The sequence below is a fragment of the Mustela nivalis genome (genome assembly GCF_964662115.1).
Source record: "Mustela nivalis genome assembly, chromosome: 14".
Classification (NCBI taxonomy): domain Eukaryota; kingdom Metazoa; phylum Chordata; class Mammalia; order Carnivora; family Mustelidae; genus Mustela; species Mustela nivalis.
The window spans coordinates 89695142-89721308 of record NC_139033.1 but is presented as its reverse complement, the minus strand read 5'-3'; the positions used below and the strand labels follow the sequence as shown (position 1 = coordinate 89721308).

General features: G+C 37.1%; 1 protein-coding gene across 7 annotated transcripts in view; it reads right to left on the bottom strand.

The window, feature by feature from the left end:
* The window catches only part of TTC28 (tetratricopeptide repeat domain 28), a 645085-nt gene that overhangs the window by 266962 nt on the left and 351956 nt on the right, over positions 1–26167 (bottom strand). The window lies entirely within an intron of this gene.

Here is a 26167-nt window from a genome sequence, read left to right as displayed (position 1 = left end):
TAATGGTCTGGCCCCAGCAGCCCTAGCAGAGTTTACTTAAAATGAAAGCTTCGGATGCTGATCCAACTTTTTAGATTTAACCGAGGTTCTCACTCAAATGGCCCTTGTAACTGTATTTGTACTGAAATCCTCCAGCTCATTCTTTCCAAGGCTGCTAGAAACAAGAATATTGCAGAGAAACGTGATCCAGACTACTGCCTGCAGTGGGTGTAGGAAAGGAGTGCTACAAGTTCAACAGCAGGGACAAGGTGGGGTGCGTGCCAAGAAAAATCCTTTTAAAAGACTGATTCATAAGGTTGGGTAAAAATCTTTTCATCCAGATCACTGAAACACATCCTTGAAAGCAGACTGACTTCAAGACTCATCTATGTTAATGATATATGTGGGAACGAAAGCCAGTTGCCACGGGAATGCATACTTAGTAGCAAGAACCACTGACCCAGAGCAGGCTCTGTGACATACTAGTTTGAAACTATCTGATTCTAAGAGAGAATCAGTTTTCCTTTTAAGTTGTAATGAGAATTCCAGATCTTCTGCAAGTATGCATTTAATGGGAAATGCAATGATCCTCACCATACCTCACCAGACCTTTATTTTCCCTTTTACAGATTACTGAAGAATTAGCTTTTTGTCAGCGGTGGTGGTGTTCCTTAACTAGACATCTAGTTCCTTAGGTGTGAGCTCTTAGACACCCTTCACTTAATCAGTCTTTTTGAGAAAAACAGTAACATTTCTTTGTCAGTCAAAATTATTTAATCTCTACTTCAGTATTTTGGTGAGAATGAGTAGCACTATTACTTACTATGGCAATTCACTTTTTCTTATCCATTTTCTATTTAAAAATCTTTTTATACTCATGATCATAAAGAAAAGACATTCTATCTTTAATAAAATGCCTAATTCTGGTCTTTACGTGCTGGCCAGTGTATACTTGAATAGTGCCAACGCCCAACGGCCTTCTGGCAGCCATGGGCCTTCTAAAAGCTGTTCTCTGGCAATAGTCTTTCACGCAAGCACTAATTTTATTATAGCGAGTTTATGATTTTCTCTCATTTCCCTGCTATTTTTAAATGTGGGCCTGTAATAGGAGGCGTCTAGAGGCCCATGAGATGAAGGAACCATTACACACTGTTGGGTCTCTGTGGTATCAGTGGCCTTTGGAAGCTAAGAATTCAAATGCAATGTCAAAGAGTATTTGAATACAGGGTCCCTCAGGGGAATTCTGCCCAACGAGAAACACATTGCTTTGCTCTCTTCATTTTCCTTTTAATTTCTGCTTTCAAGTCCTTGTGGTCTCTCAACACTCTTCCCAGTTTTGTTCTTTAAAGTTATTTTTGTACATTGCCCATTCTACCCAGACCTATTTAGCTACATTTAACAATACTGTCTTAGGGGAGGAGTTTTTGACTTCTTGCACAATGTACCAATACTGATTTCTATAAAACAATAGAGCAGCTCATGATGTGAATAAGACCTTGCATGAAGAAATGCCCAAGTCATTCGATGTCATTCTACATGTAACTTTGGGAGGTAAGCTTTGGAAAGCTTGGCTCTGAATTTATGCTGATCAGGAAAAAAGTTGGGAGAAGTCAAGTGATTTTTCAAGGATCATTTATTGGGATAAAGAAAAACATTTATGAAATGGTCTCGGCAGAGAACCATGTGCTTTTCTTAAAAGCTTTTTTCATAACTGAGAGAAGCAGAGCTCTCACCCAAGAAAGTAACAAGTGATAAGTGCTGGGCCCAATCTGTACCACCCCAGTCAATCTCTAGCATCTGAAAAGTGGGGCAAAGCCCAAGACTAAATCCAAGCTGCACAAAGATAAATACCAAAGAACAACCTTACTTTAAATAAGTTATAAGAAAGCACAGGTGAAAAAGTAAGGACCAAAGATAAGAAACCAGAGCTGGGGATCAGAAAGCCTGCAGACTAGTTCCAAAACTACTCTTCGTCAGCTGGCTACATAGACAACCCGGGCAACTAGGTTTCTTCAACTATAAAATGAGAAGAGTGCCAGCAATGATCTCCCTAAGTCCTTTCCATCTCTACAATTCTATTTCTAAAATTTTTTTTGTGTCTCTGGGCCTAGATACAAAGGAATCACTGATTTGTCTCCTGTTGCTCACCTTAGCTATTTTCATTTATATTTTAATTTTTGTCCAAAAAAAAAAAAAAAAAAGTAAAAGGCAAAAGACAAACAAAAGGCACACTGGGGAAACATCTGAATCCTAAAACTGCATTTAAAAAAAAGCAAATGTTAGAAATGTTACTCTTCAAAATATAACAACAGAGAGATGAAAAAAGTCACAGGCACATAAAATTATGCTCTGGCAATACTATTAAATAGTAATAATCCCTGGATCAGACATTGCCTAACAAATGTACTTTGTCTGGAAAAGCTGCAAGCCCAAAGCAACACTAGAATTCTTTCCCAGACTGTCATCAAGTACAGATTATACTCTGTCATTTTAAAAATAAAACAAACAAAAAGCATTTCCAAGTAGCTTTTATATGTACAGAGGTCAAACACTAAGCAATATTTATTCCCCATTAATGTTTTTCTCTATTTACATATTTCCATTACCTGTTTTCTAACATTTTCCTAACATAAAAACCAAAAGGTAAGTTGATAAGCAACCCAGATGCTACCTTACACTTCCTTGTACAGCGTGAGAAGCCAGCCAGTCAAGCTATGCTACCGTAAGGCAATTGTCAATGGCTCCTCTCTGGATCCAGAAGCCAGGTTAGACTCTTTCACCAGAAACAGCTCCGTTCACTCTACAGCAGTTCCTCTGAATTTACAGTAAGTTTTCCTTTGTACGAGAAGGTATCAACATGACTGAAAAGATTAAGATAAGATTAAGATGATCCAAACAGGGGCACCTGGGTGGCTCAGTGGGTTGAGCCCCTGTCTTCAGCTCAGGTCATAGTCTCAGGGTCCTGGGATCGAGTCCCGCATCAGGCTCTCTACTCGGTGGGGAGTTTGCTTCCCCCTCTCTGCCTGCCACTTTGCCTATTTGTGATCTCTCTCTGTCAAATAAATAAATAAAATCTTTTTAAAAAAATTATCCAAACATTCTGAAGGTAAATTGTGAGGTCCCAGACAAGAGTCTTTGGTTCAGCACCCTCCGTACGTGATTGCATAGTCAACTATACGTATCTTACAGAGCTAAGCTACTGTAGTTAATACATACTTTTCTAGAGCACTAGAGATGGGCATAATCTGGTAATGTTCTTTATAAATTATCCTCTTTAGATTGAAAAAAAAAAACCCAAAAACCTAATTTTAAATGTAGAAGCTAACCAAAGGGGGAAACTCTAATTTTAAATGTGGGTGTATTAAATAGCATAGATAAGGCTTCAAGGATGTGCTCACAATTTTACAACGCTATAGCAACTTCAAAATATAAGCTCTTTTTTCATAATATAAAGTCCATCAGAGCACTATCATCACTCAACTGGGTCAAGGTTGAGTTGATTTTATAGAATGCCGGTTAGACATGGTTTATGACCTCAGTAAGTGAGTAGAAGTCACAAATACTACATTATCAGCGATGCGGTGTAAAAGCCAATGGACTAGAAGCTGAGACTCCCGATATGGGAACAGCCATTAATGGGCTGTGTGTCCTTGGGTGGGTCTTCCTATCACAGGGCTCTTGCTGTCTCTACTACAAAATGAGGTCAAGGTGTCTCTAAGATCCTTATATGATCCCAGCATTGTGATTCTAAATAAACAAACATCAGGAATAAAAATATTTATTAGTAAAAAGTACATAACAAAGTTACTTCCAGCTATGACCGACTAATTTGTAGCAGAATTCATTTGTGAAAAATAACTAGAAAAAATTGGATTAAAAAAACCCAAGTACTGTGCAAAAAGTACTGTGAGCAGTATCAAGGCATTCAAGACTTAAGTGACCAAGACTGTAGACAAGAGAAAACTCACTGAGGTGAGCCTGACATGCTCTGGAGAAATTTTCCAATTTGAAAAGGTCATGGGAAAAAGGTAGAGAGGTCAAGCACAAAGTGGCTACTATGAAGCCCAGAACCTGAGCAGAGCTTTTGGTAATCACATGGGACTACAGAAATAAAATCAAAGTTGAGGGCTACCAAGGAAGCTGGGATTTGACCAATACTACAGAAAAGTGAGCCATCTTAATCCTCCAGACAGTCACTATTTTAGACTAGCACACATCTACAGGAGGAGAAGACAAGCAGAGAGGAACTGCAGGAAATCACCTTACTGGCATTCCCATTGGTACTGGTAAGATAAAAATTAATGCTCAGAGCCTACCACGGTGGTGGTCCTGGTAAGTACCCTGACATTTACAGTTGAGATTGTTGAAGGAGTAAAAACCTACATATGAAGTTCAATCAGAAATTGATGTGACTGAAACACAGCTCTGAAATAACTCACTCTTGACTGCATTAGGATGATCTCCTCCTCCCCTATATGCCTATCAGACATTAAAGAAAATTCTATCTGGAAGAAGACAGTATCATTGAGATCTCTTACTATTTTCATACACAAAGGAAGCATTCAATAAAAAAACAAAACAAACAAACAAAAAAAAACCAAAAACGATGAACTAGGCACAACAAAAAAAGACCAAGAGAAAAAGAGGAGATAAAAGAAAAGGGAAAAAAAGAAGAAAATAGAATCAAGCCCATGGTTTACTAGACATGAAATTTAAACTAATAGTGATGAGGGCACCTGGGTGGCTTGGTCAGTTAAGCATCTGCCTGTGTGGGTCATGATCCTGGGGTCCTAGAATTGAGCCCCACATCGGGCCCCCTGATCAGCAAGGAGCTTGCTTCTCCTCTCCCTTTGCCTGCCGCTCTACCTACTTGCGTTCTCTCTATCAAATAAATAAATAAAATCTTAAAAAAAAAAACTAATTGTGATGAATATGTTCATGAGAAAGTGATAACGTGGAGAATTTCAATAGAGAATTAGAATCTATGAAACAATAATCAAACTGGTATTCTGGAAAAACAAAATTACCTAAATTAAGAATGTGGTAGAGGAATAGTCAACTAATCTTTGACAAAGCAGGAAAGAATGTCCAATGGAAAAAAGACAGCCTCTTCAATAAATGGTGTTGGGAAAATTGGACAGCCACATGCAGAAAAATGAAATTGGACCATTTTTTATACCACACACGAAAATAAACTCAAAATGGATGAAGGACCTCAATGTGAGACAGGAATCCATCAAAATCCTTGAGGAGAACACACAGGCAGCAACCTCTTCGACCTCAGCCCCAGCAACATCTTCCTAGGGACATCGCCAAAGGCAAGGGAAGCAAGGGCAAAAATGAACTATTTGGATTTTATCAAGATCAAAAGCTTTTGCACAGCAAAGGAAACAGTTAACAAAACCAAATGACAAGTGACAGAATGGGAGAAGATATTTGCAAACGACGTATCAGATAAAGGACTAGTGTCCAAAATCTATAAAGAACTTAGCAAACTCAACACCCAAAGAACAAATATTCCAATCAAGAAATAGGCAGAGGACATGAACAGATATTTCTGCAAAGAAGACATCCAGATGGCCAACAGACACATGAAAAAGTGCTCCATATCACTCGGCATCAGGGAAATACAAATCAAAACCACAATGAGACACCACCTCACACCAGTCAGAATGGCTAAAATTAACAAGTCAGGAAATGACAGATGCTGGTGAGGATGCGGAGACAGGGGAACCCTCCTATACTGTTGGTGGGAATGCGAGCTGGTGCAACCACTCTTGAAAACAGCATGGAGGTTCCTCAAAATGTTGAAAATAGAACTACTCTATGACCCAGCAATTGCACTACTGTGTATTTACCCTAAAGATACAAACGTAGTGATCCGAAGGGGCACGTGCATCCGAATGTTTATAGCAGCAATGTCCACAATAGCCAAACTATGGAAAGAACCTAGATGTCCATCAACAGATAAATGGATAAAGAAGATGTGGTGTATATACACAATGGAATACTATGCAGCCATCAAAAGAAATGAAGTTTTGTCATTTGCGACAACGTGGATGGAACTAGAGGGTATCATGCTTAGCGAAATAAGTCAAGCAGAGAAAGACAACTATCATATGATCTCCCTGATATGAGGAAGTGGTGATGCAACATGGAGGGTTAAGGGGGTAGGAGAAGAATAAATGAAACAAGATGGGATTGGGAGGGAGACAAACCATAATCTCACAAAACAAACTGAGGGTTGCTGGGTGGAGTGGGGTTAGGAGAAGGGGGGTGGGGTTATGGACATTGGGGAGGGTATGTGCTATGGTGAGTGCTGTGAAGTGTGTAAACCTGGCGATTCACAGACCTGTACCCCTGGGGATAAAAATATATTATAAGTTTATAAATAATAAAAAATAAAAAAAATTGTGGTAGAGGAGCGACTGGGTGGCCCAGTTGGTTAAGTGTCAGACTCCTGATTTTGGCTCAGGTCATGACCTCGGGGCCATGATTCTGGGCTCCACATCAAGCTCTGTGCTCAGCACAGAGTCGGCTTGGGATTCTCTCTCTTTCTCCCCCTCTGCCCTATCTAAATAAATAAAAAAAAGTCTTAAAAAAAAAAAAAAGAATGTTGTCGATAGGCTTAATAAAAGTTAGAAACAGCTCAAGAGAGAATATTTGTGATCTACAATATAGGAGAGTAAAAACATCCAGACTGAAATACAGAGATAAAATGGATGGAAAATGCAATGGAAAGCAAAAGATACAAATGGAACACGGTGAAATGGTACAACTTACATGTAAGTGGAATCCTAGAACAGGAGGCCAGAAGCAAAATATAGAAACAATATCTGAGAGGTAATAGCTGACAATGTTGGGATACTGATGAAAACATCAAGCCACAATCTAAGAAGCTCAGAGAACGTCACACAGAAGAAATACAAAGCAAACCACAGCTAGGCAATATCACAGTAAAAGTGCTGAAAACCAAAGACAAAAGGAAAAAGCCAGAAGAGAGGGGAAAAGATACTTTCAAAGGATCAACAATAACACTGAAACAGAATTTTCAAAAGAAAACCAGAAATGGCCAAAATGAATGAATAATTAGTGTGTGTGTGTGTGTGTGTGTGTATAAAATAGAAAACTACAAGGATGAGAATACAGGAACCACTGTTACAGCCATCAGCAATAATGAATCTAACAAACATAAGGCTGAGCCAAAGCAGCCAAGCACAAAAGAGGCTACTCTATATGAGTCCCATCCGTACAAAGTTCAAAAACAGGAAAACAAACCTACAAGATTATAAATCAGGATGGTGGTTATCCTTGGAGGGTGGTTAAAATTGGAAGGAGGGCGCCTGGGTGGCTCAGTGGTTTAAGCCACTGCCTTCGGCTCAGGTCACGATCTTGGGGTCCTGGGATCAAGTCCCATCGGGCTCTCTGCTCAGCAAGGAGCCTGCTTCCTCCTCTCTCTCTCTGCCTACTTGTAATCTCTCTCTCTGTCAAATAAATAAATAAAATATTTAAAAAAAAAAATTGGAAGGAGACAGGAACGAAGCTACTAGGTTGTTGGTAACGTTCTAGTTCCTGATCGTAGGTTAATCAGGCATGTTCACTACGTGAAACATCATTTTAAAAAGTGATATGTGCATTTTTCAATGTATATGTTATATTCTAATAAAAGTTTACTTAAACACATACACACATAAATATGTAACTGTAGTCCTCACATTGCAAATTCACTTCACAAATGGTCCATACACAATTTGTTTCCTCCTTTCTATTGTTTAACTTATCTTTCCAGCACCTATTCTTTGGGTTCAAAAGACTCTCAAGAGAGAGATAATCTCAGAAATAGGAGATGAAGCTTTTACTTCATCTACAGATTATAAAGTGACTAAGGTGCTAAGGGCCAAGCTGGAAACTTGATCACATAAGATGTTTGTTTCTATATGAAAACAGTATATAAACAAATATAAGCAAAATGAAAAGAATCTAAGACAAGAGGGAAGTAATTATTTAATAAGAGCACTCCCCCCCCCCCGCAAAAAAGAATATGGATTGAAGGAAAGATGCTAGTAAGAATGCATTAGGAGATGAGTAATTTGATAGTAATGGATCAAAAAAATAGATACAATATCTTGGATCTTACAGCAAGGGATCCATTTGTGACAGACTGAAATTTAGTAATCACTTATAGAACATGAGGTTTTTTTAAAGATTTTATTTATTTATTTGACAGAAGGAGAGAGAGATTACAATTAGGCAGAGAGGCAGGCAGAGAGAGGGGGAACCAGGTTCCCCACTGAGCAGAGAGCCCGATGTGGGGCTTGATCCCAGGACCCTGAGACTATGACCTGAGCTGAAGGCAGAGGTTTAATCCACTGATTAATCCACTGAGCCACCTAGGCACCCTGAACATGAACTTTAAAACAGAATGGACTAGTTAAGCTCTATTATGTAAGTTTTATAAGAAGTTCGACATTTCTAAGGCAACTTTCAGAAAATCCATCAGTCTGGTGTAAAAGCTTTAGCAAAGCCCTTTCCCACCTCACGCACATTTCACTTGGAACAAAGAGCGTGCCCTTAAAGTAAATTCCCACGACCACCATGAGTTTACGTAAAACAAAAATCAGTTTGTGGTTTGTGGTAAAGACTGTTAATAAAGCCATCTTTCTGATTTGGCAGCTGTTGTTTCCTAGTCCTTATAGGATCTCATATTCAGTGATGGTGGCTTTAAAACTGGACAATGCTAGGAACCAGAAACCGAGTGCAGGCTTTACATGGTTTTGTTTTGTTTTGTTTCTTAGGCTTTACAGCTATTGAATATTCTTCCATTCCAGTAATTTAGTAAAGGAAACTATTATCAGACTATGCTGAGCCTTGGGAAAGACGTCGCTGACAGAAATATTCCTACTTGAACTTAATTAACATTGTTCTTAGATGAAAATGCTCTCTTGTACCTCTTCTTGCTGAAAGAAGACACTCCAGTTGCTTTTTTGGAGAAAGTAAAAGTATTCTGCACTAGAGGAAAATAACAGGTTTTTAACCTCTCAAGTGGGAGAAGAGGAGGTTTCTTTTAAAAAATTGTTTCTCAAACTATGCTGTCGACCACTCTGCTCCATTATACTGAGATGATGAGAAGACTGAATCAGGAGATGTGGTATTAGAAGGGATCTGGTATGTTTGGGTTGGAAAAGCTGGCCAAGTGATTCTGATCCCCCCACTTGAAGCAGCAGTGCCCTACAACAAAGTAAGTGATAGACAGAAGGTGACAGGCCTTAGAGACAGTTTTATAGATGGCTGAGAGATCAGCAAAGTGGGGACTGTCACCACTATTTTTATAGGGATACTTCAAATGTATCAATATTTCAAACTTGGCTAGCCTAAAACACTGGGATCAAGTAATAGAGTAAAATTATATGTCAAAGGAAAAATAAACATCTCACTGGTTTGGATTCAGGAGACAGATGAATCTGAGTTAATTAAGATTTGATTAGATAAATAGAAGTATGATACTGTCAAGTAAGGAAAGTAACTAGATCTGCTCTAACAGCTTTCATGGCCAAGAAGAATAATGCCAGAGACTCCCATAGCAGCTAACACTTACCGACCAACCACATGCTATGTGTGAAACACTGGGCTGAATGCTTTACTGCATATTACCCCGATTTTATGGATTAGCAGACTGAGGCTGAAATTTTAAGTAACTTACTCAAAGTCCCTCAACTACATAAGTGTCAGAGTGAGGACTCAGCCAAAGTCTATGTGATGTTAATCATATTCTGCTTATGAATTCCGATCAGCATAATTAATTCCTTATATGCCTAATATTTCCGGAGAATTTGGGAATGTTTATTGTCTTAGGAATTTTATTCATCCTGGGCACCTCAGTGGGTTAAGTCTCTGCCTTCAGCTCATGGTCATGGTTTCAGGGTCCTGGAATAGAGCCCTGCTTTGCGCTCTCTGCATAGTGGTGAGCCTGCTTCCCCCTCTCTCTCTGCCTGCCTCTCTACCTACTTGTGAACTCTCTCTGTGTCAAATAAATAAATAAAATCTTAAAAAAAAAAAAAAAAAGGTAGCTCACTCTTTAAAAAAAAAAGAATTTTATTCATCCTGTAATCATTTTAGCCTCTTGATTTGCCTGGTCAAACCTCCTATAAGATAGTTAAAAGGTAAACATTTAGCTTTAACCAATTATCATAAATTCTAAATAGAATCAGTTTAATTAACTAATTCATTAGGAAGTATTATCAGAGGCTAAAATGATAAAAAAAATTTTTTTAGAAAATTCTTAGCACTCTTAACCTCTATCTCCAGGAAAGGCCCAAAGACATGCTCTAATATACCTCTAGAAACCAGAGGACACCTGGTTAGTGAGTCTGCAGAAGAATGTGGATTAAGAAAGAAAAGCAATAAACAATTCAATAGTGATTTCTTTGGGATGTGATTTCTCTGTAGAAAAGAAGAACTTTGAGATTCGTACGTGTTTTATGGTAATTAGAGGAAAGTGCTTTTATTCAGGAGAATAAAAGATTCTGATTATTGCTTTGAAAACAGACTTTTTGATAGTGAACTAAAATTGAAAATAAGAAAGGATTCCTAATTTGGATCATTTGTAGCAGTGGATGGGAAGGGCATTGTTCTTACAATCTATTCTCATCAGATTTTAATTGTTCTAACCCACAATGACATAAAATTAAACAAACCTCAGCGATGTCCTTACAGAATTAAAATGGACTGTAGGAAATTAACGGTTTTTGTTTTTGTTTTGGAAATTATCTTTTTAAAAACTGCACACACAGGATGGATTTCATTTCAGCAAGGATTAATGATGTGTACCAAAAAATTCTATTCCAAGTAGCTAGTAGAATGTGTTTCCGTATTGTTTTCCAAAACCATGATTCTAGTCCTTATTGTGTGGCCTAAAGAAAAATCACCCAAGCCTTGGTTTTCTCATCTAGATAGTAAGAAAAATACCATGAATTTGCTTTAGTTTTTCCAAGTTTCCAGAGTCCCCAATAAAAGAGAAGTCCAAGGTTAAAAATGGAGGGAGTGCAAGTTAATCCCGTGGCTGTTCTGTTAAGCATCATGCCACCTATCACACCAGAATGACAGGTTCTTCCCATTACAGACTGTCATTAGTGACTTCAGGAACAATAGCCCTCAAATTCCCCTTAGTCCTAAGATAATGCTGCCACCAGCAATATGTCAGATTCTATCTATTCCTGAGTTAACACTGACCCTTTGTGCTCAAATTTCTTCTCTCTAGGTTCAGTTCATGCTCCCTAATGATGGTGTACCATATGCATTATCAAGCAAGAGGCTTTGGTATATAGCCCAGGAAGCCTGTCTCTCTGGGAAATTACTGAAGTAAATCAAACTATACAAAAATCCATTCCTTGCTCTAGGTTGTATGAGAATAACATGAAAAAAGATATAAAAAATAAGAATTTTTTGGTAAATAGTAAACATTAATCACACACACACAATTCATTATCACTGGTCACCATTTGAGATGACTAGGACACAGGTAACATTCTCCAGATTGTAATATTATAGAGAAAATATTGACTACTTTAAGATCTTTACAAGTGCCACATTTAATCACAAAAGAAAAACTATTCTTAAATATAACAATATGAAGCAACTCTCTGTTGATCTTGGATTAGTCACTTAATTTCTATAGGCCCTTTATTCCTTAAAAGGAAAAAGGATAAAAGGAAAGGATTAGCTCTGATGACTTCTAATAAACTGCCTAAGGTACTTTTTCCATGATACCTATACCTTACTTCCTACCCCGTCCTACCACCTTTCCATAAGGAAGAGGTGAATCTGCACAGCCAATGCTGTAAGAAAAGGCCTCTGGTCATGCAGGCAACGTAAGAGCTCACGCCTTCACTAAAGCAGAGATCAGACGGCCACCTGCTCCCTCCTTCAACTCACACCACCCAAAATACTTTGCAAGGCTACTGTGCAAGTCACAGATTTCTGACATTGAGTTAAACCTGGTCACTCCCACATAGGAGTATTTTGCTGCGATGCTGTTCCAGGATATGTTGGGTATAGAGACAGGAAGGAGAAGGGAGTTGTGGTGAGGTTTTTCTTTTCTTAGCATTGGGGCCAGAGACAGCGGCATCCAGTGAAATGTATTCCACATGGGTCAGCTCCCACCAACAGACTGATCACTAGAATTACTGCTTATCCTTCTTTCACCACCAAATCCTTTATTCTTTAAATTCTCTGATATCTTATAGTGAAAAACTACAAAGACACAGGAAAGTTTTAAGAATTATATAGTGAATATATAAATAAATAAATCATATATATATATATCTCAGAATATAAAGATTCTGCAATTACTAGCAATTTACTAAATGTGCTTCCCCTAGAAAGTTCATTTGTATCTCTTCTCAGTCAATCCTGGTCCCCACTTGGCTCCCAAAGGCAACCACTGATCTGTTTTCCCCACAGATTAGTTTTGCTTTTTCCAGAGCTTGTTGCTAATGCAATCATAAAATACATTCTCTTCTGTTTTTTTACATCTTTTATACAATCTCATGTTTCTAAGATTCACTCATGTCACTGCATGTATTTTACAATGATATAGTGGGTTATATCCATGCTTCTGTTGAGAAACACTTGGGCTATTCTCAGATTTTGCTATTATGAACATTCTTGTACAAGTCCTTTTGCAGACTCATGTTTTCAGTTCTCTGGGGTAAATACCTAGGGGTGAACTTGGTGGACCAAAGGGTCAGTGTCTATTTTTTTAAGATTTTATTTATTTGTCAGAGAGAGAGAGACAGAGAGCCCAAGCGGGGGGAGAGGAAGGCAGAGGGAGAAGCAGGCTCCCCTCTGAGCAAGGAGCCAGATCATTACCTGAGTCAAAGGCAGACACTTAACTAACTGAGTCACCCCCGTGTTCTGTATGTTTACATTTTAAAGATACTTGTAAGACCTTTTCCTAAAGTGGTTTTACCATTCACATTTCCAACATAGGAAAAGCAAACGTGTGACAACCATCTATGTCTTATATCCTACAACTTGATGTTATAATTGTTGCTTTCAACAGCCATAGGCATGTTTCTTAATTATGAAGAAAAAAAATAAAAGCAGTATTTTATATTTACCAGCATATTTATTATTTATGGTGCTATTCCTCTTTTCCTAAAGGTCTAAGTTTCCATTTGATACCATTTCCCATCAGCCTAAAAATCCTCTCTCAACCTTTCTTACCGTGCTCTGTTTATATTTTTCTTGGTTTTCACTTCTCTTTAAATACCTTTACTTTGCTTTCATTCTTAAAAATTATTTTTTCTCATTCTTGAATTCTGGGCTGACAGAGTTTTATGTTTTTATGTTTTCCTTTCAGCATTTTGAAAATTTTGTTCTGTCTTTGGGACTCAATTATTTCTCCTAAGAAATCGGCCATCATTAGTATAGTTGGTCCCTCTTTGTGTTACAGGTCATTTTTCCCTGGTTACTTTCAAATTTTTTTCTTTATAATTGGCTTATAGTCATTTCCCTATAAATCGCAAAGGTATAGTTCCTTTATATTTATTCTGCTTGAGGTTAGCTCAATTTCTAGAATCTCCAAATTTATTTTTACTAAATTTAGGAAAATTTTAGCCACTTTCTCTACCAGTGTTTTCCCCCATTATTCTCTTTAACTTTCTGCAACATGCATACGTGTGTGTGTATGTGTGTGTGTGTGTGTGTGTAAGACACTTTGACATTATCCAAGAAGACACTGAGGTTCTGTTAATTTTTCTCAATCTATTTTCTCTGATTTGCAGATTAGATAATTTCAACTGACCTATCTTCAAGCTGGTATCTCCTTCTCTGTCATCTCCAATATTCAATTAAACCCATTCAGTGAGGGTGCCTAGGTGGCTCAATCAGCTAAGTGTCCAATTCTTGATTTCAGCTTGGGTCATGATCTCTGGGTTGTGGGATCAAGCCCTGAGTTGTAGGCTGCACACAAGGCAGGGAGCCTGCTTAGGATTATCTCTCTTGCTTTCTGCCTCTGCCCTACCACCCCACCAAAAAAAGAAAAACTTGGGGGCGCCTGGGTGGCTCAGTCATTAAGTGTGTGCCTTCAGCTCAAGTCATGTTCCCAGGGTTCTGGGATCAAGACCCATGTTGGGCTCCCAGCTGGGTGGGAAGCCTGCTTTTCCCTCTCCCACGCCCCTTGCTTGTGTTCCCTCTCTCGCTGTCTCTCTGTCAAATAATAAATAATTTAAAATCTTTAATAATGACAAATAAATTTTAAAAAGAAAAACAACAACATCCCATCATAAATGTTTTCACTTCAGATATTGGGCTTTCGGTGCTAAAATTTTCATTTTGCTTTCTTTACTTTCTTATAGAATGGTTCTATTCCCTTTGAGATTTTCTATGCATTCATTATGAGCATATTTTACTTTCCAGATTTGAACATAGTTATAATAACTGTTTAAAAACCCTTTGCCTATTAATTCCAACCTTTGGGTCATTTCAGGGTTGGTCTCATTGAATGCATTTTTTTCTCTTCAGTATAAATCATTTTCCAGTTTCTTCATATGTCCAATAATTTTAGAATATATCCTGAACATTGTGAATGATACATTGTAGACACTCAGGACTTTGTTATATTACCCTACAGAGTATCGGCTTTTTTGTTTTTGCAAGCAGTTAACCCTAACAAACTCAAACACCAGACTGCCCTAAAGTGAACAGCAGCTGAAATCGCTTCAGTTCCTTCAGCCTTAGCCGACTTGCTTGGAATCTGCCCTCATATGCTTACTGCAGAGATTACCCAGAGATTTGATGAGAATTTAAACACAGAATCTGGGGCTTCTCTATGTAGATATCTCTTTCCAGAATTTCCTCCTTTCTTTCCGGTTACTGTCGTGAGGCCAAATAGGTCCTCCAATTCCACAATCAATAAGTCTACAGGTTTCTATACACATTTCGGTACCATTGTCGGGTATGGCATTGGCACTCTGGCAATAAAGACATTAAAACCAGGAAATTATTGGTTACAATAGCTAAATTATGGAAGTAGCCCAAGTGTCCATCTATAGATGAAGAGATAAAGATGTGATACATATATACAATGGAATATTGTATACATATATACAATGGAATATTATTAATCCACAAAAAAGAATAAAATCTTGCCATTTGCAGCAACATGGATGGATCTAGAGAGTATAATGCTAAGTGAAATAAGCCAGAGAAAGACAAATACCATTTGAGTTCACTCATATGTGGAATTTAGGAAACAAATGAACAAAGGAAACAGAGAGAGAGAGACAACCAAAAACAGATTTATAACTATAGAGAGCAAACTGATGGTTACCAGAGGGGAGGTGGGGAGGGGAATGCATTAAATAGGTGAAGGGGATTAAAAGTACACTTATTTTGATGAGCACTGAGTAATATATGGAATTGTTGAATCACTATATTATAGACTTGAAACTAATACAACACTACACTGGAATTAAAATGAAATTTTAAAAAATGGGAAATTCATCTAGTTTTATTCCCCTCTTCCAGGTTTTAATTCTCCTTCAATTTCTGCTAGCTTTTGGTCACTCTCCAGTACCTCCATGTAATTGTTTGTTTTATATTTTTCCCAAAGTTCACAGTTGTCATATGTGGCTGAGCTACTCTGCCATTATCAGAAGCAGAATCTTCCCTCCTTCCCTGTTTATCAAAAGAAAATACAGATGATTCTAGTATAAATATCAGGTACTGTGGAAAAATAAAGTTGGTCTATGATTCACACTGACGCACTTTTTGCCTTCTGACTAAAGTTTAGAGCTACTTTAGAGTCACACTATTCAATAAAACTTTAGATAACAGAAATTTTTTTCTATGATATCTGATATGGTAGCCACTAAACACATAGACTATTGAGCACTTAAAATACGGTTATTTGTGACTGGGGAATTGAATTGTTTACCTTAATTCTAATTCATTTAATTTAATATAACTACTTGTGGCTACTACACTGGTCAGTAAAATATCATCTGATTTGGTCTTTCTGTTTACAGATGGTGAGCCAGCAACAAGAGGACTTCCCAGAATATAAGGCCACTAATAGCAAAACCAGGATTCAAATTTAGATCTCCTCATTCTGAGTCTGAGGTTTCTTCTACTCTGTGGAAGAGACTGCCAAACACCCTAGCTGGAAGAAGACACCCAAAAGTATAATGGAAGAAGTAATGATAGAGTAGAACTTGAAAAAATTATTTGGAAAATGGAACAGCCAAGGGCAGAATGATTTGCAAACATATCAGACATTACACATACATACATATATACTCACTGGGTGTGCAATTTCTTTTGAGGCAATAACTATTTTATCAGTATAAGAAAAAGAGCTTTTTTATAACTCATTACAGGCTCAAAAGCTCTGGCTCAGCTAATTTGTAATACAAAGTACAAAGAGTACAATCAAGAAATTGATGTCCTATGGCCATTCTTCACAAGTGTCTACTCTGCAACTCTTCAGTGATTTGAAGAGTTACAGCTTAAGAATCTTATTTGTTTCTTAAAAGCCTGTAAGATACACACCACTGAAAACATTGCCAAGCATTCCCCTCCTGAACTTAATACTCCCTATGAGGATATGGTTCTCTGCTAAAATGGAATGCTTTTTACCTTTTAACCTTCTCCCCTGTACTACTGGTAGTATTATAATTATTTCACTATATTCTTTGTCTCTGTCCCTGTGTGTATGTGTCACCCCCCCCTCCACAAATTTTTGTGTGGACTTCATACTAATACACTAATACACACAGTGCAAAAAATGCTGCAAAAAGGTCCAAGAAAAATAGAATTGTTTTCAGAGAAAGTGCTGTGGTTGGGGTGATGTCATCAAAAACTGTCTAATTAATTTCCTGTAGCTACATCCTAAAGGAAATCTAGAAGGATCAATTTTCTCAAAAAGTCAAGTAGTCCTTGGGGAGGGGTGGAAAATAACAGTTCTTGTGAAACCAGAGGTTTCATAAGTTGATAATGATTATAATTTACCTTTAATCTTCAAAATTACAAATAATGAAATTTCACTTTAAAAATGTTTTATATGGGGGCATCTGGGTGGCTCAGTGGGTTAAGCCTCTGCCTTCGGCTCGGGTCATGATCTCAGGGTCCTGGGATTGGGCCCCACATCGGGCTCTCTTCTCAGCAGGGAGCCTGCTTCTCTCTCTCTCTGCCTACCTCTCTGCCTACTTGTAATCTCTCTCTGTGTGTCAAATAAGTAAATAAAGTCTTTTAAAAAATGTTTTATATGGTGGGTATAATCAGAATATAAGAAGTATCCTTTTGAATGTAAACTATAGGTTTTAGTTATTGACACAAAGTAGCTGCAGAAAAGTAAACTTAGTTGGTATTTACAACTGAGCTTCCATAAGTCTTCTTCTCCAGCTCTGAACAAAATGAAGACCACCATTCATAAGAACCAAGGAGATGTGAGCACTCTTTACCTACTATATAAGCCTCAATGTTTTTCCTCCAGGTTAATAAGCATTTACTGACATGGGACTGGAACACTGCAGATGGCCCGCTAGAATATTTGAGTTCCTTGAGGGCAAGAACAATGGCATATCCATCTTTATACACAAAGGCATTATAGCATCTGGGACACAGTAAGCACTGAGCAGTAAACATGTGTTGAATAAGGGAATGAATGGGATTATCAGTATAAATAAGCTATTCTCCTTTCCCTCCAGAAGCTGCCAATTATACAACAGGGAGAAGACAGCCATTACAAACAAATGGTAAGTACTATAACTGAGGTATCACTACAAGCTACCTTTTGCTAATCAATTAAAAAAAAATAAAAGATTAATATCAAGGGCTTATGGGTTTAGAACAACCGTTTTGGTGTGCAATTTGAGAAAATCTTTTCATTTAAAATGTGTATAATAGTTGTGTACCCAGCAATTCCACTTGCTAGACACGACTCGACTCCTTATGTGTACAAAGTGATTTGTACAAGGTCTTTTTTATGGCAACCATGCTTGCAAAAGGGGGTAAAAAAATCTCCTTAAACATTCCATCAGCAGATGAATGGCACAATCATAACTAAATACTAATGGTACACCATCACTAAACAGAAGTTCAAGAAAATGTGGTTGATCTGCATGTGCTAACATGAAAAGGAGTTTAAGACCACTGAGTGAAAAAACCATTTGGAAAACAATATCATATTCCCACATATGAAAAACAAAACTATAAGAGAAAATGGGCTAGAGCCATGTTGCCTAATAGAAATAACTTAAGCTTTCTAATAACCACATAAAAATATAAGACAAGAAAAGTGGAATTAACAACATTTTATTTAATCCAATGTACCCAAAATATTATTGTGTTTTAGTCAATATAAAAACTTAGTAAAGAGATATTTGGGGGGGCGCCTGGGTGGCTCAGTGGTTAAGCCGCTGCCTTCGGCTCAGGTCATGATCTCAGGGTCCTGGGATCGAGTCCCGCATCGGGCTCTCTGCTCGGCAGGGAGCCTGCTTCCCCTCTCTCTCTCTGCCTGCCACTCTACCTACTTGTGATTTCTCTCTGTCAAATAAATAAATAAAATCTTTAAAAAAAAAAAAAAGAGATATTTGGGGTTCCTTTTTTTTTCATTCTAAGTCCTCAAAGTTCAGTATGTATTTTACATTTATATAATGTATTATATAAATACATTTATATAATGTATTATACATTTATATAATGCCTTAATTCAAACAATTCACATTTCAAACATTAAATGCTCAACAGCCACACACAGTAGTGTCTACCACAAAGGACAATGTAGGTCTAGAAGAGAAATACTTCAAACTGGTAACAGGAGTTACTTCTGGTAAAGATAATGTTTTAATCTTTTACATCAACAACTAACTCACATATTAATTATATAATGGTAAAAATAAAAAAAGGTAAAAGAAAGTAGTATGGGAATATGAATGGCTGCGCAAATAAACCTGTTCCGAGGGTTGCTCAATATCTGGGCTGAAGAAGAGAAGCAGGAAAATATAAACCTTAAAATGCCACTTAGAATAGAGAACAAACTGGTGGTTACTAGAGAGAAGATGGGTGAGGCTTTGGGAGAAACTGGTAAAGGGGATTAAGAGTACATTTACCATGATGAGCACTGAATAATGTATAGAATTGCCATATTGTACACTTGAAACTAATATAATAGAGTATGTTAATCACACTAGTTTTAAAAAAATAAAATACTACTGAATTAAAAGAGAAAATAATAAAATACTCTTTACAACAGCATGCATATATGCACATGCACACACCTAAAACCTCAAGATTAAACTATAGAGAGATATGCAATAGTTCTACACTGAAAACTAATAAACATTGGGTTCCTGGGTGGCTCAGTGGGTTAAGCCTCCTCCTTCAGCTCAGGTCATGGTCTCAGAGTCCTGGGATCCAGCCCTGTACCAGGCTCTCTGCTCAGCAGGGAGCCTGCTTCCCACTCTCTCTCTGCCTGCTGCTCTGGCTACTTGTGATCTCTCTCTCTGTTGAAAGAAATAAAATTAAAAATCTTTAAAAAAAAACTATAAATATTGTAGAAATAGATTTTATAAGGCCTAAATAAATGGAGAAATATACCAAGTTCAAAGACTATAAGATTCAAATAGATATAGATATAGATATAGATATATAGATTCAATGCTCTACCATGAGGGAAAGATGGGGAAACCAAGAGCTAATTTTAAAATACATACATTTACTTACATGTACATAAATGTAAGGAACCTGAAATAGCCAAAGCAATCTCGAAGAAAAACAAAGCTACTAGAATTACATGATCAGAATTCCAGACTCATTAAAAAGCTGCAGTAATTAGGCAATATGCTATTGGCATCAAGATAGACAAAGAGATCAACAGCACAGAAAAGAGAGTCCTTTATGACAAAAGCAGCACACACAGTGCAGTCTTGTGGAATATTCAGTACTGGGTCAACTGATACTCATATGAGGGAAAAAGCTGAACTTTGATCCCTACCACAAACCAAACACAAATGTAAATTCCAAGTGGCAGGGGACCTAATCACAAAAGGTAAAACAATAAAGCCTCACAGAAGACTATTTTCATGACACTGGGATACACAAACATTTTCTTAAACAGAACACAAAAGGCACAAACCATTTTTTTTTTTAAAGTGGGGTCAGAGGGGATTGATAAATCAGGCTTCACAGACATTTGTATGATAATGGATAAAAAAAATAAAAATTGAAAAAGAGAGCTTTGGTGATGCAGAGACTATTTAATGAAACCTGCATACTAAAACCTTGCTGAGGGGTCAAAGATGGGGTCTTCTATGCAGAGGGTCTAGATTGAGTAAAGATATGGAGGGTAAAATATAAGGCATGTTTAACAAAGTACAGCAAGTAGGTTTGTATGAACAGATGATAAGGTGTATGCCATACAGAGTAGATGAAGTAATGGGAAAAGATTATGAAGGGGTTTGAACTTTATTCTGAAGGCAAGAAAAAACTATCAAAGGCTTTTAAGCAGGAAAATTGCATGATGAGAACTGAATTTTCGAGGGATAACTCAAAGATCTCACTAGGTGATGGATCAAATCAAGAAGAAATTAGAATCAGGGCAGAGTTAAAACATTTCACAAATCACAGTGTTTACATTCTCCAGAGTGACAAGAAGTATGCAAAGTTACCTAATGGATAAACAATACTTTTTCCAAGCATGTTCAGTTTACTTGACTATCTGGGGGAAAACAATTTTACACTGAATTAAGCCCTGATATTACATAGGCATATGCAACTGTATATGAATCATTTAAATGATGGTGACAACAGTAATGCCAATAATAACAGTAGCACCATGGTTGAATTCTTATTGTGTCTCAGGCACTGTGCTAAGGATACACTGTATATGAACTCGTTTAATCCTTACAACAATAAGCAAAGTAGTTACTATTACAATCCCTTACAGAATTATCTACTCAGATATTTATGTTTCCATATTCTTTTTATTTTTTATTTACCTGCTACTAAGGTTTCACAATCCCTTACACAATGCTGATGGTATAACTTGGTGCAACTACTATGGAAAGCTGGTAAACATCTAATAAATCTAAACATATACATGACCCAATGCTTAACAGATACACATGCTGATGTTTCCCAAAAGATATATACAAGAATGTTTATTAGTAGCTTTTTCATAACAGCCAAAAACTGGAAACAGCTCTCCTGTCCATCACACTTAGAAGAGTTTAGATAATTTTCACGATCACATGGTAATAAGTGGCAGGGCCAAAGTTCAAGTTTGTCTCTAACCTAAGTTCACACTCTCAACTACACTGAACTATACTTGAAAGAAAGACATTACCCACTTATGGCAGCAACTCCAGGCTATACTCATATGTCCAAGCAGTAAACATTCTCTCCTCTTCACTTGATGGAGAGTGCATGTTAGTGTGGGAAGTTCTGCAAGGGTCCAGGCAAATGATGGCACAGAGGAAGGCACAGGCCAGCAAAGAGACTGCCAGAAAAAAGAGAACCCAGTAACAAGCCAAACATGAGATTTAGGTGGCTTGGACAACAGGACAAACAGGAAATGCAGACATAGGCACAGACTGAGGGCTAAGTTAGGCATACAGAATTGAAGGTGGGTGTCCAGGAGGCAACTGGATAAAGAAATATGATGCCCAGGAGAGAAATAAGACTGATGAAAAAAACTTCAGAGTCATCAGCATATTTGCATATCAGATTCCCTGAATAGAGAACAACATTGCTAATACAACATAATTTATGCGTTCTTCTGACAATTAATATTGGCTCATAGGAAGGTCTCTGTAGGCACCTGAAATTAATTTTCAAACCATTAAAGCAGATAGAAGGTTAGTTAGAATGAAAAATTCCTGTGGAGAAGGTATCACCTCCCCTACTAAGTATGATGGTGACTGTATAGCAGAAAAACCTATTGTTCTTTAAGGTAAGTGGACAAAGTGGTTCCAGGCTGCTATGTCACTATTTGGGAAAATATTAAAATGTACTATAGCCAAAGATGTGAAATGCAGAATGAGGTAGCTTGTTATTCTTATAGTCACAGCATTCACAGTGGTTAGCTTTTGTTTCAAAAGGCAGTTTCCTATTATTTTATCTCAATATCAAAATAATGTAAAAGGGAAACCAAGGCACAGTTTGAGGTCACAGATATAATATGAGAATAGGGTAGTCATAAAAAGTACATTCTCTGAACTTTTTGTACTCAAGAGGAAGAGTGATACTTTTGGGGGGAGTTTTCAAAGTTCTAACGGTGTAATAATTAAGAGGTAAAAAAGTAGGGATATAACACATGGATACAAATGCACAACACTATCATTATTTGCAAAAAATTCCCATTACAAGAAAATTAATTAGGAATCAACAAAAAATTATGAGCTATAAGAGAATTTTCATATGGGCAAAACATGCAAAACATGTAAAACAAACCCCCTTCCTGTATGCCATCAATACTCCCCTCAAAGTTTCAGACCCTAAAAGGCATAAAAAGTGAAATGCAAGCACAGATCAGGCTCCTGAATAGAAGACTCACTACTGAAAAGACATCAATTTATCTATAATTATATGTAAATTCCAACAAAAATACCAATGGAAGAGTCTCCAAAATTTGACAAAATGATTTTAAAATGTATTTGGGGGTAGTGAGGGGAGAAAAGATATTGTAGACATTTTTTTAAAAAGAATAATGTTATGAAACTTGTAGCAGATGTAAAATGCATAATGAAGCAACAATAAGCAAAAATTTGTTTTTGAGCACAAACTGTCCAACAGCTCACTGGGCTGATAGAGTTAGGCCCAGGATCAAATCAACACAAAATAACCAACATAAAAAAATAAAATAAAATAAAACGTAAAATAACCAACATCACAATAGAAAAAGACGGGATGAGTATTAAAGCTCTTTTTAAAAAACATTTTTTAAAATAGTCAGCCCTAGGGTGCCTGGGTAGCTCAGTTGGTTAAGTACCCACTTCTTGATTTTGGCTCAGGATCATGAGATCAAGCCCTGCAGGGGGCTCCTCGCTCAGTGTGGAGTCTGCTTGAGATACTCTCTCTCCCTCTTCCTCTGCCCCTTCCCCACCTCTCTCTCTAACAAATAAATCTTAGGGGGGAAAAAAGTAGCCTCAATAGCAGTCAAATGCAGTGTAAAACAGTAAGATATCACTTTTTTTTTACTCATCAATTTGACTTTTTAATTTATTTACTCTTTAGTAATGCCTTGTGTTGGCCAGTTCAGGGAAATGGAACTTCTGATACATTGCTGGTAGGACTAAAAACAGATATAGCCTTCCCAAGAGCTATATAGCAGTAATTATCAGAAGCCTTAATATGTTTTTCCCAAGAAGCCCACTTTTAATAATTTAGCTAAAGGAAATGATGGGGGATATGTTCAGAGATGTATTTACAAAGATGTTTTTCCAGATTTCATAATACCAAAGCTTCTGAAACAAACTAAATGTATTATAGTAAGGGTATAGATGAAATGATTTGTGACCAAATCATAAGACTTTCAGGAGAACATTTAATAAAATACATAAATGTATAAAAATTAAGTGAAAAAATATTAATGAAAAAACAAGGTATAAAAGTTATCACAGGAGGATTTCAATTTTTGTTTGGATAGGTCTAAACAATCATTATGTATATATATGAAAATCTAAGGCTTATGGCTGGTTATTTTCATGAGTTTTTTTATATAATTGGATAAAACTAATAAATATTACCTTTTAAAACAGCTACACTTATGAGCATAACGAATAGGATGGCAGAAAATAGTATCTGATCTTTGCTAATGGTATGAACTATCTCATCTCTCACAAGTGATATAAGGGATCACCTGACTGATATGTTAACCAGATCTGAGAAGCCTGCATGCCAATTTCTACATCACAGTCAGGGGCCAACATGAGTTCCACCTGTTTCACAAAGCACCCACAAGTCTATACCAGTCTCTCTCTCTTCTGGTATTCGAGCATCTTGGCAGTGATTAATTATTTATTTATTGCTCAAGCATTGTTTTGATATTTTTGTTATCTTAAAGTCTGTCTCAAAGATAACATAAACCCCTCACGGGGAGTAACCCCACCCCTACTGCCTAGACCCAGAACCCTCAGCACAGTGTTGTGTACATGTTAGATACATCGCAAGCAGATATCACACTTAACTGAATCATATCACAGAAGACTGGCCAACCAAAACTTTGAAACTGAATGAAATATATATGATTGCAATAGTTCTCCTTAGGCATTTTTATGTTCCTTTAAGTTCTGGACCAATATCAACTCTAGTCTTAACAGCTACTGGCTGGTTTCAGGGATGTGGGAATAAAGATTTCCAGCTAAATGCAGAAAGACAAGTAGCAGCACTCAAATACAACATTAAAAATTAAGAAAAAAGGTAAGAAAATGACATTACATTCTCAAGAAAATGAAGAGTACCCTATGATTCCAGAGGCAAATACAACAGAAGAGACACAGTGAGAGTCAAGAGAAATTCTATAGGTCAGTCTCGAAATCAGATAAATATGCCAACACAGAGCAGGAGCATGGGCTAGAAAGAACTTCCCAAAAGAAGGCTTCTGTGGTGGCCAACCTATGGCTAACCAATAAGCAGAGTGGGCAACAGGGAGAGTGGAAGAGCCAGAAGAGAATTGTAAAAATTATTCAAGTTTTGATAATGAGAAAATTTGAAGAGAAAATTAATGGGGAAAAAAAAAAAAGAAAATTAATGGGATTTTTCAACTTGGAAAAGGAGAAGCCATAGGCCATTAATTACAGGAGCTGAACATTCTCTATCTAGTCCCAGAGGGCTAAAATCATTCTTACTTATACATAAGGAAGGTTTCCCAATAGACAGACTTGTGAACTACTGTAGTAGTGGTTAACCAGAGACCAAAAGAGGAGGAAACAGGGTGTCTGTGGCCAAGTGGAAATTCCAAGAAGGGAATATTTGGGGAGGGAATTGGTTCCAATGCAATCTCAAGGTCCCCTCCATCCTTATAACCAGTGATTTCTTAATAATGTATTGTACAGCAAAGGTTTATAAAACCCAGAAAACACAGGCTAAAGAAAATTACAATATTAAGAATAAGGAAGGCAGAAAACTTTCACTTCTCCTTTTTTTTTTTCACTTCTTCTTTTTAATACCTATGATAATCTTATATCCTAATTACAAGTCTTTCTACCCCATCCAGTAACTGGGCTAATACATATGCATCCCAAAGGTCAGGAAAATACAGTATAAATGCAGCTTTTGAAATACTTAGAGCCATCCCAGCCTTCACTAAATGGCCCTATCTAGACAACTAAGCTGTTTTAGTTCTTAAACCTGGTTCTCACTTAATGCCATCAGCTTTTCTGTGTCTAGAAGTCTGATCCCTCTTTTCAATCTCTTAACATCAAGAAGTCAGATCATCTGGCTTATAAGAATTGTTTGTAAACTAAGAGTAAACAGGCAAAGAGAAAAGTAGTTAGGTAACTCTCTTGAAAATATTATCACCTAAAGTCAATCTCTCTCGAATGATACATTTTAGTAGCTTTCAAAGGCTTTTTTTCTGACACCCACAAATGAGAGAGACTTTATGGAAGTCTCTCACCTTCCCAAGAGGAGAGTACAGCACACTATTAAAACAAAGGCTTTTTTCTTCCCCAGTCCCCTCCTAGTGGATGACCATGTTCTAGATGCTAGGTCATTTAAATAATAAAAATAATCTCTATAATATTCCACAGTGAAATGCTAAGATGTAACTAAATATATTTCCCAATACATAGATTGATTCATAAATTTGTTGTTGCCTCTATTACCCATCTCTTCCTTATTAATAAAATGTATTAGAAGCTACCATTTATGGACTTCCAAGCACCATTCTAGGTATTTTACATATACATTATTTATAATCCTATCATAATTGTGTAAGGAAGAAATATAATCATTATTTTCTAAGAAAGAAAACAGAGGCAAAGAGGAGCTAAGTAATAATTTCCCTAAGATTCCAGAGCCAGAAAGTACTAGAGCAGGGATTCCAGTCTGGGTCTATTTTATTCCAAACTCCACCCTCTCTCTACTTTGCAAGCACTTTCTCATGCTGTATCTACCGGATATCAGCTCTCTGAGAATATTACATTCCATTTCTCTAATAAAGATAGGATAATATTCTTCATCATTG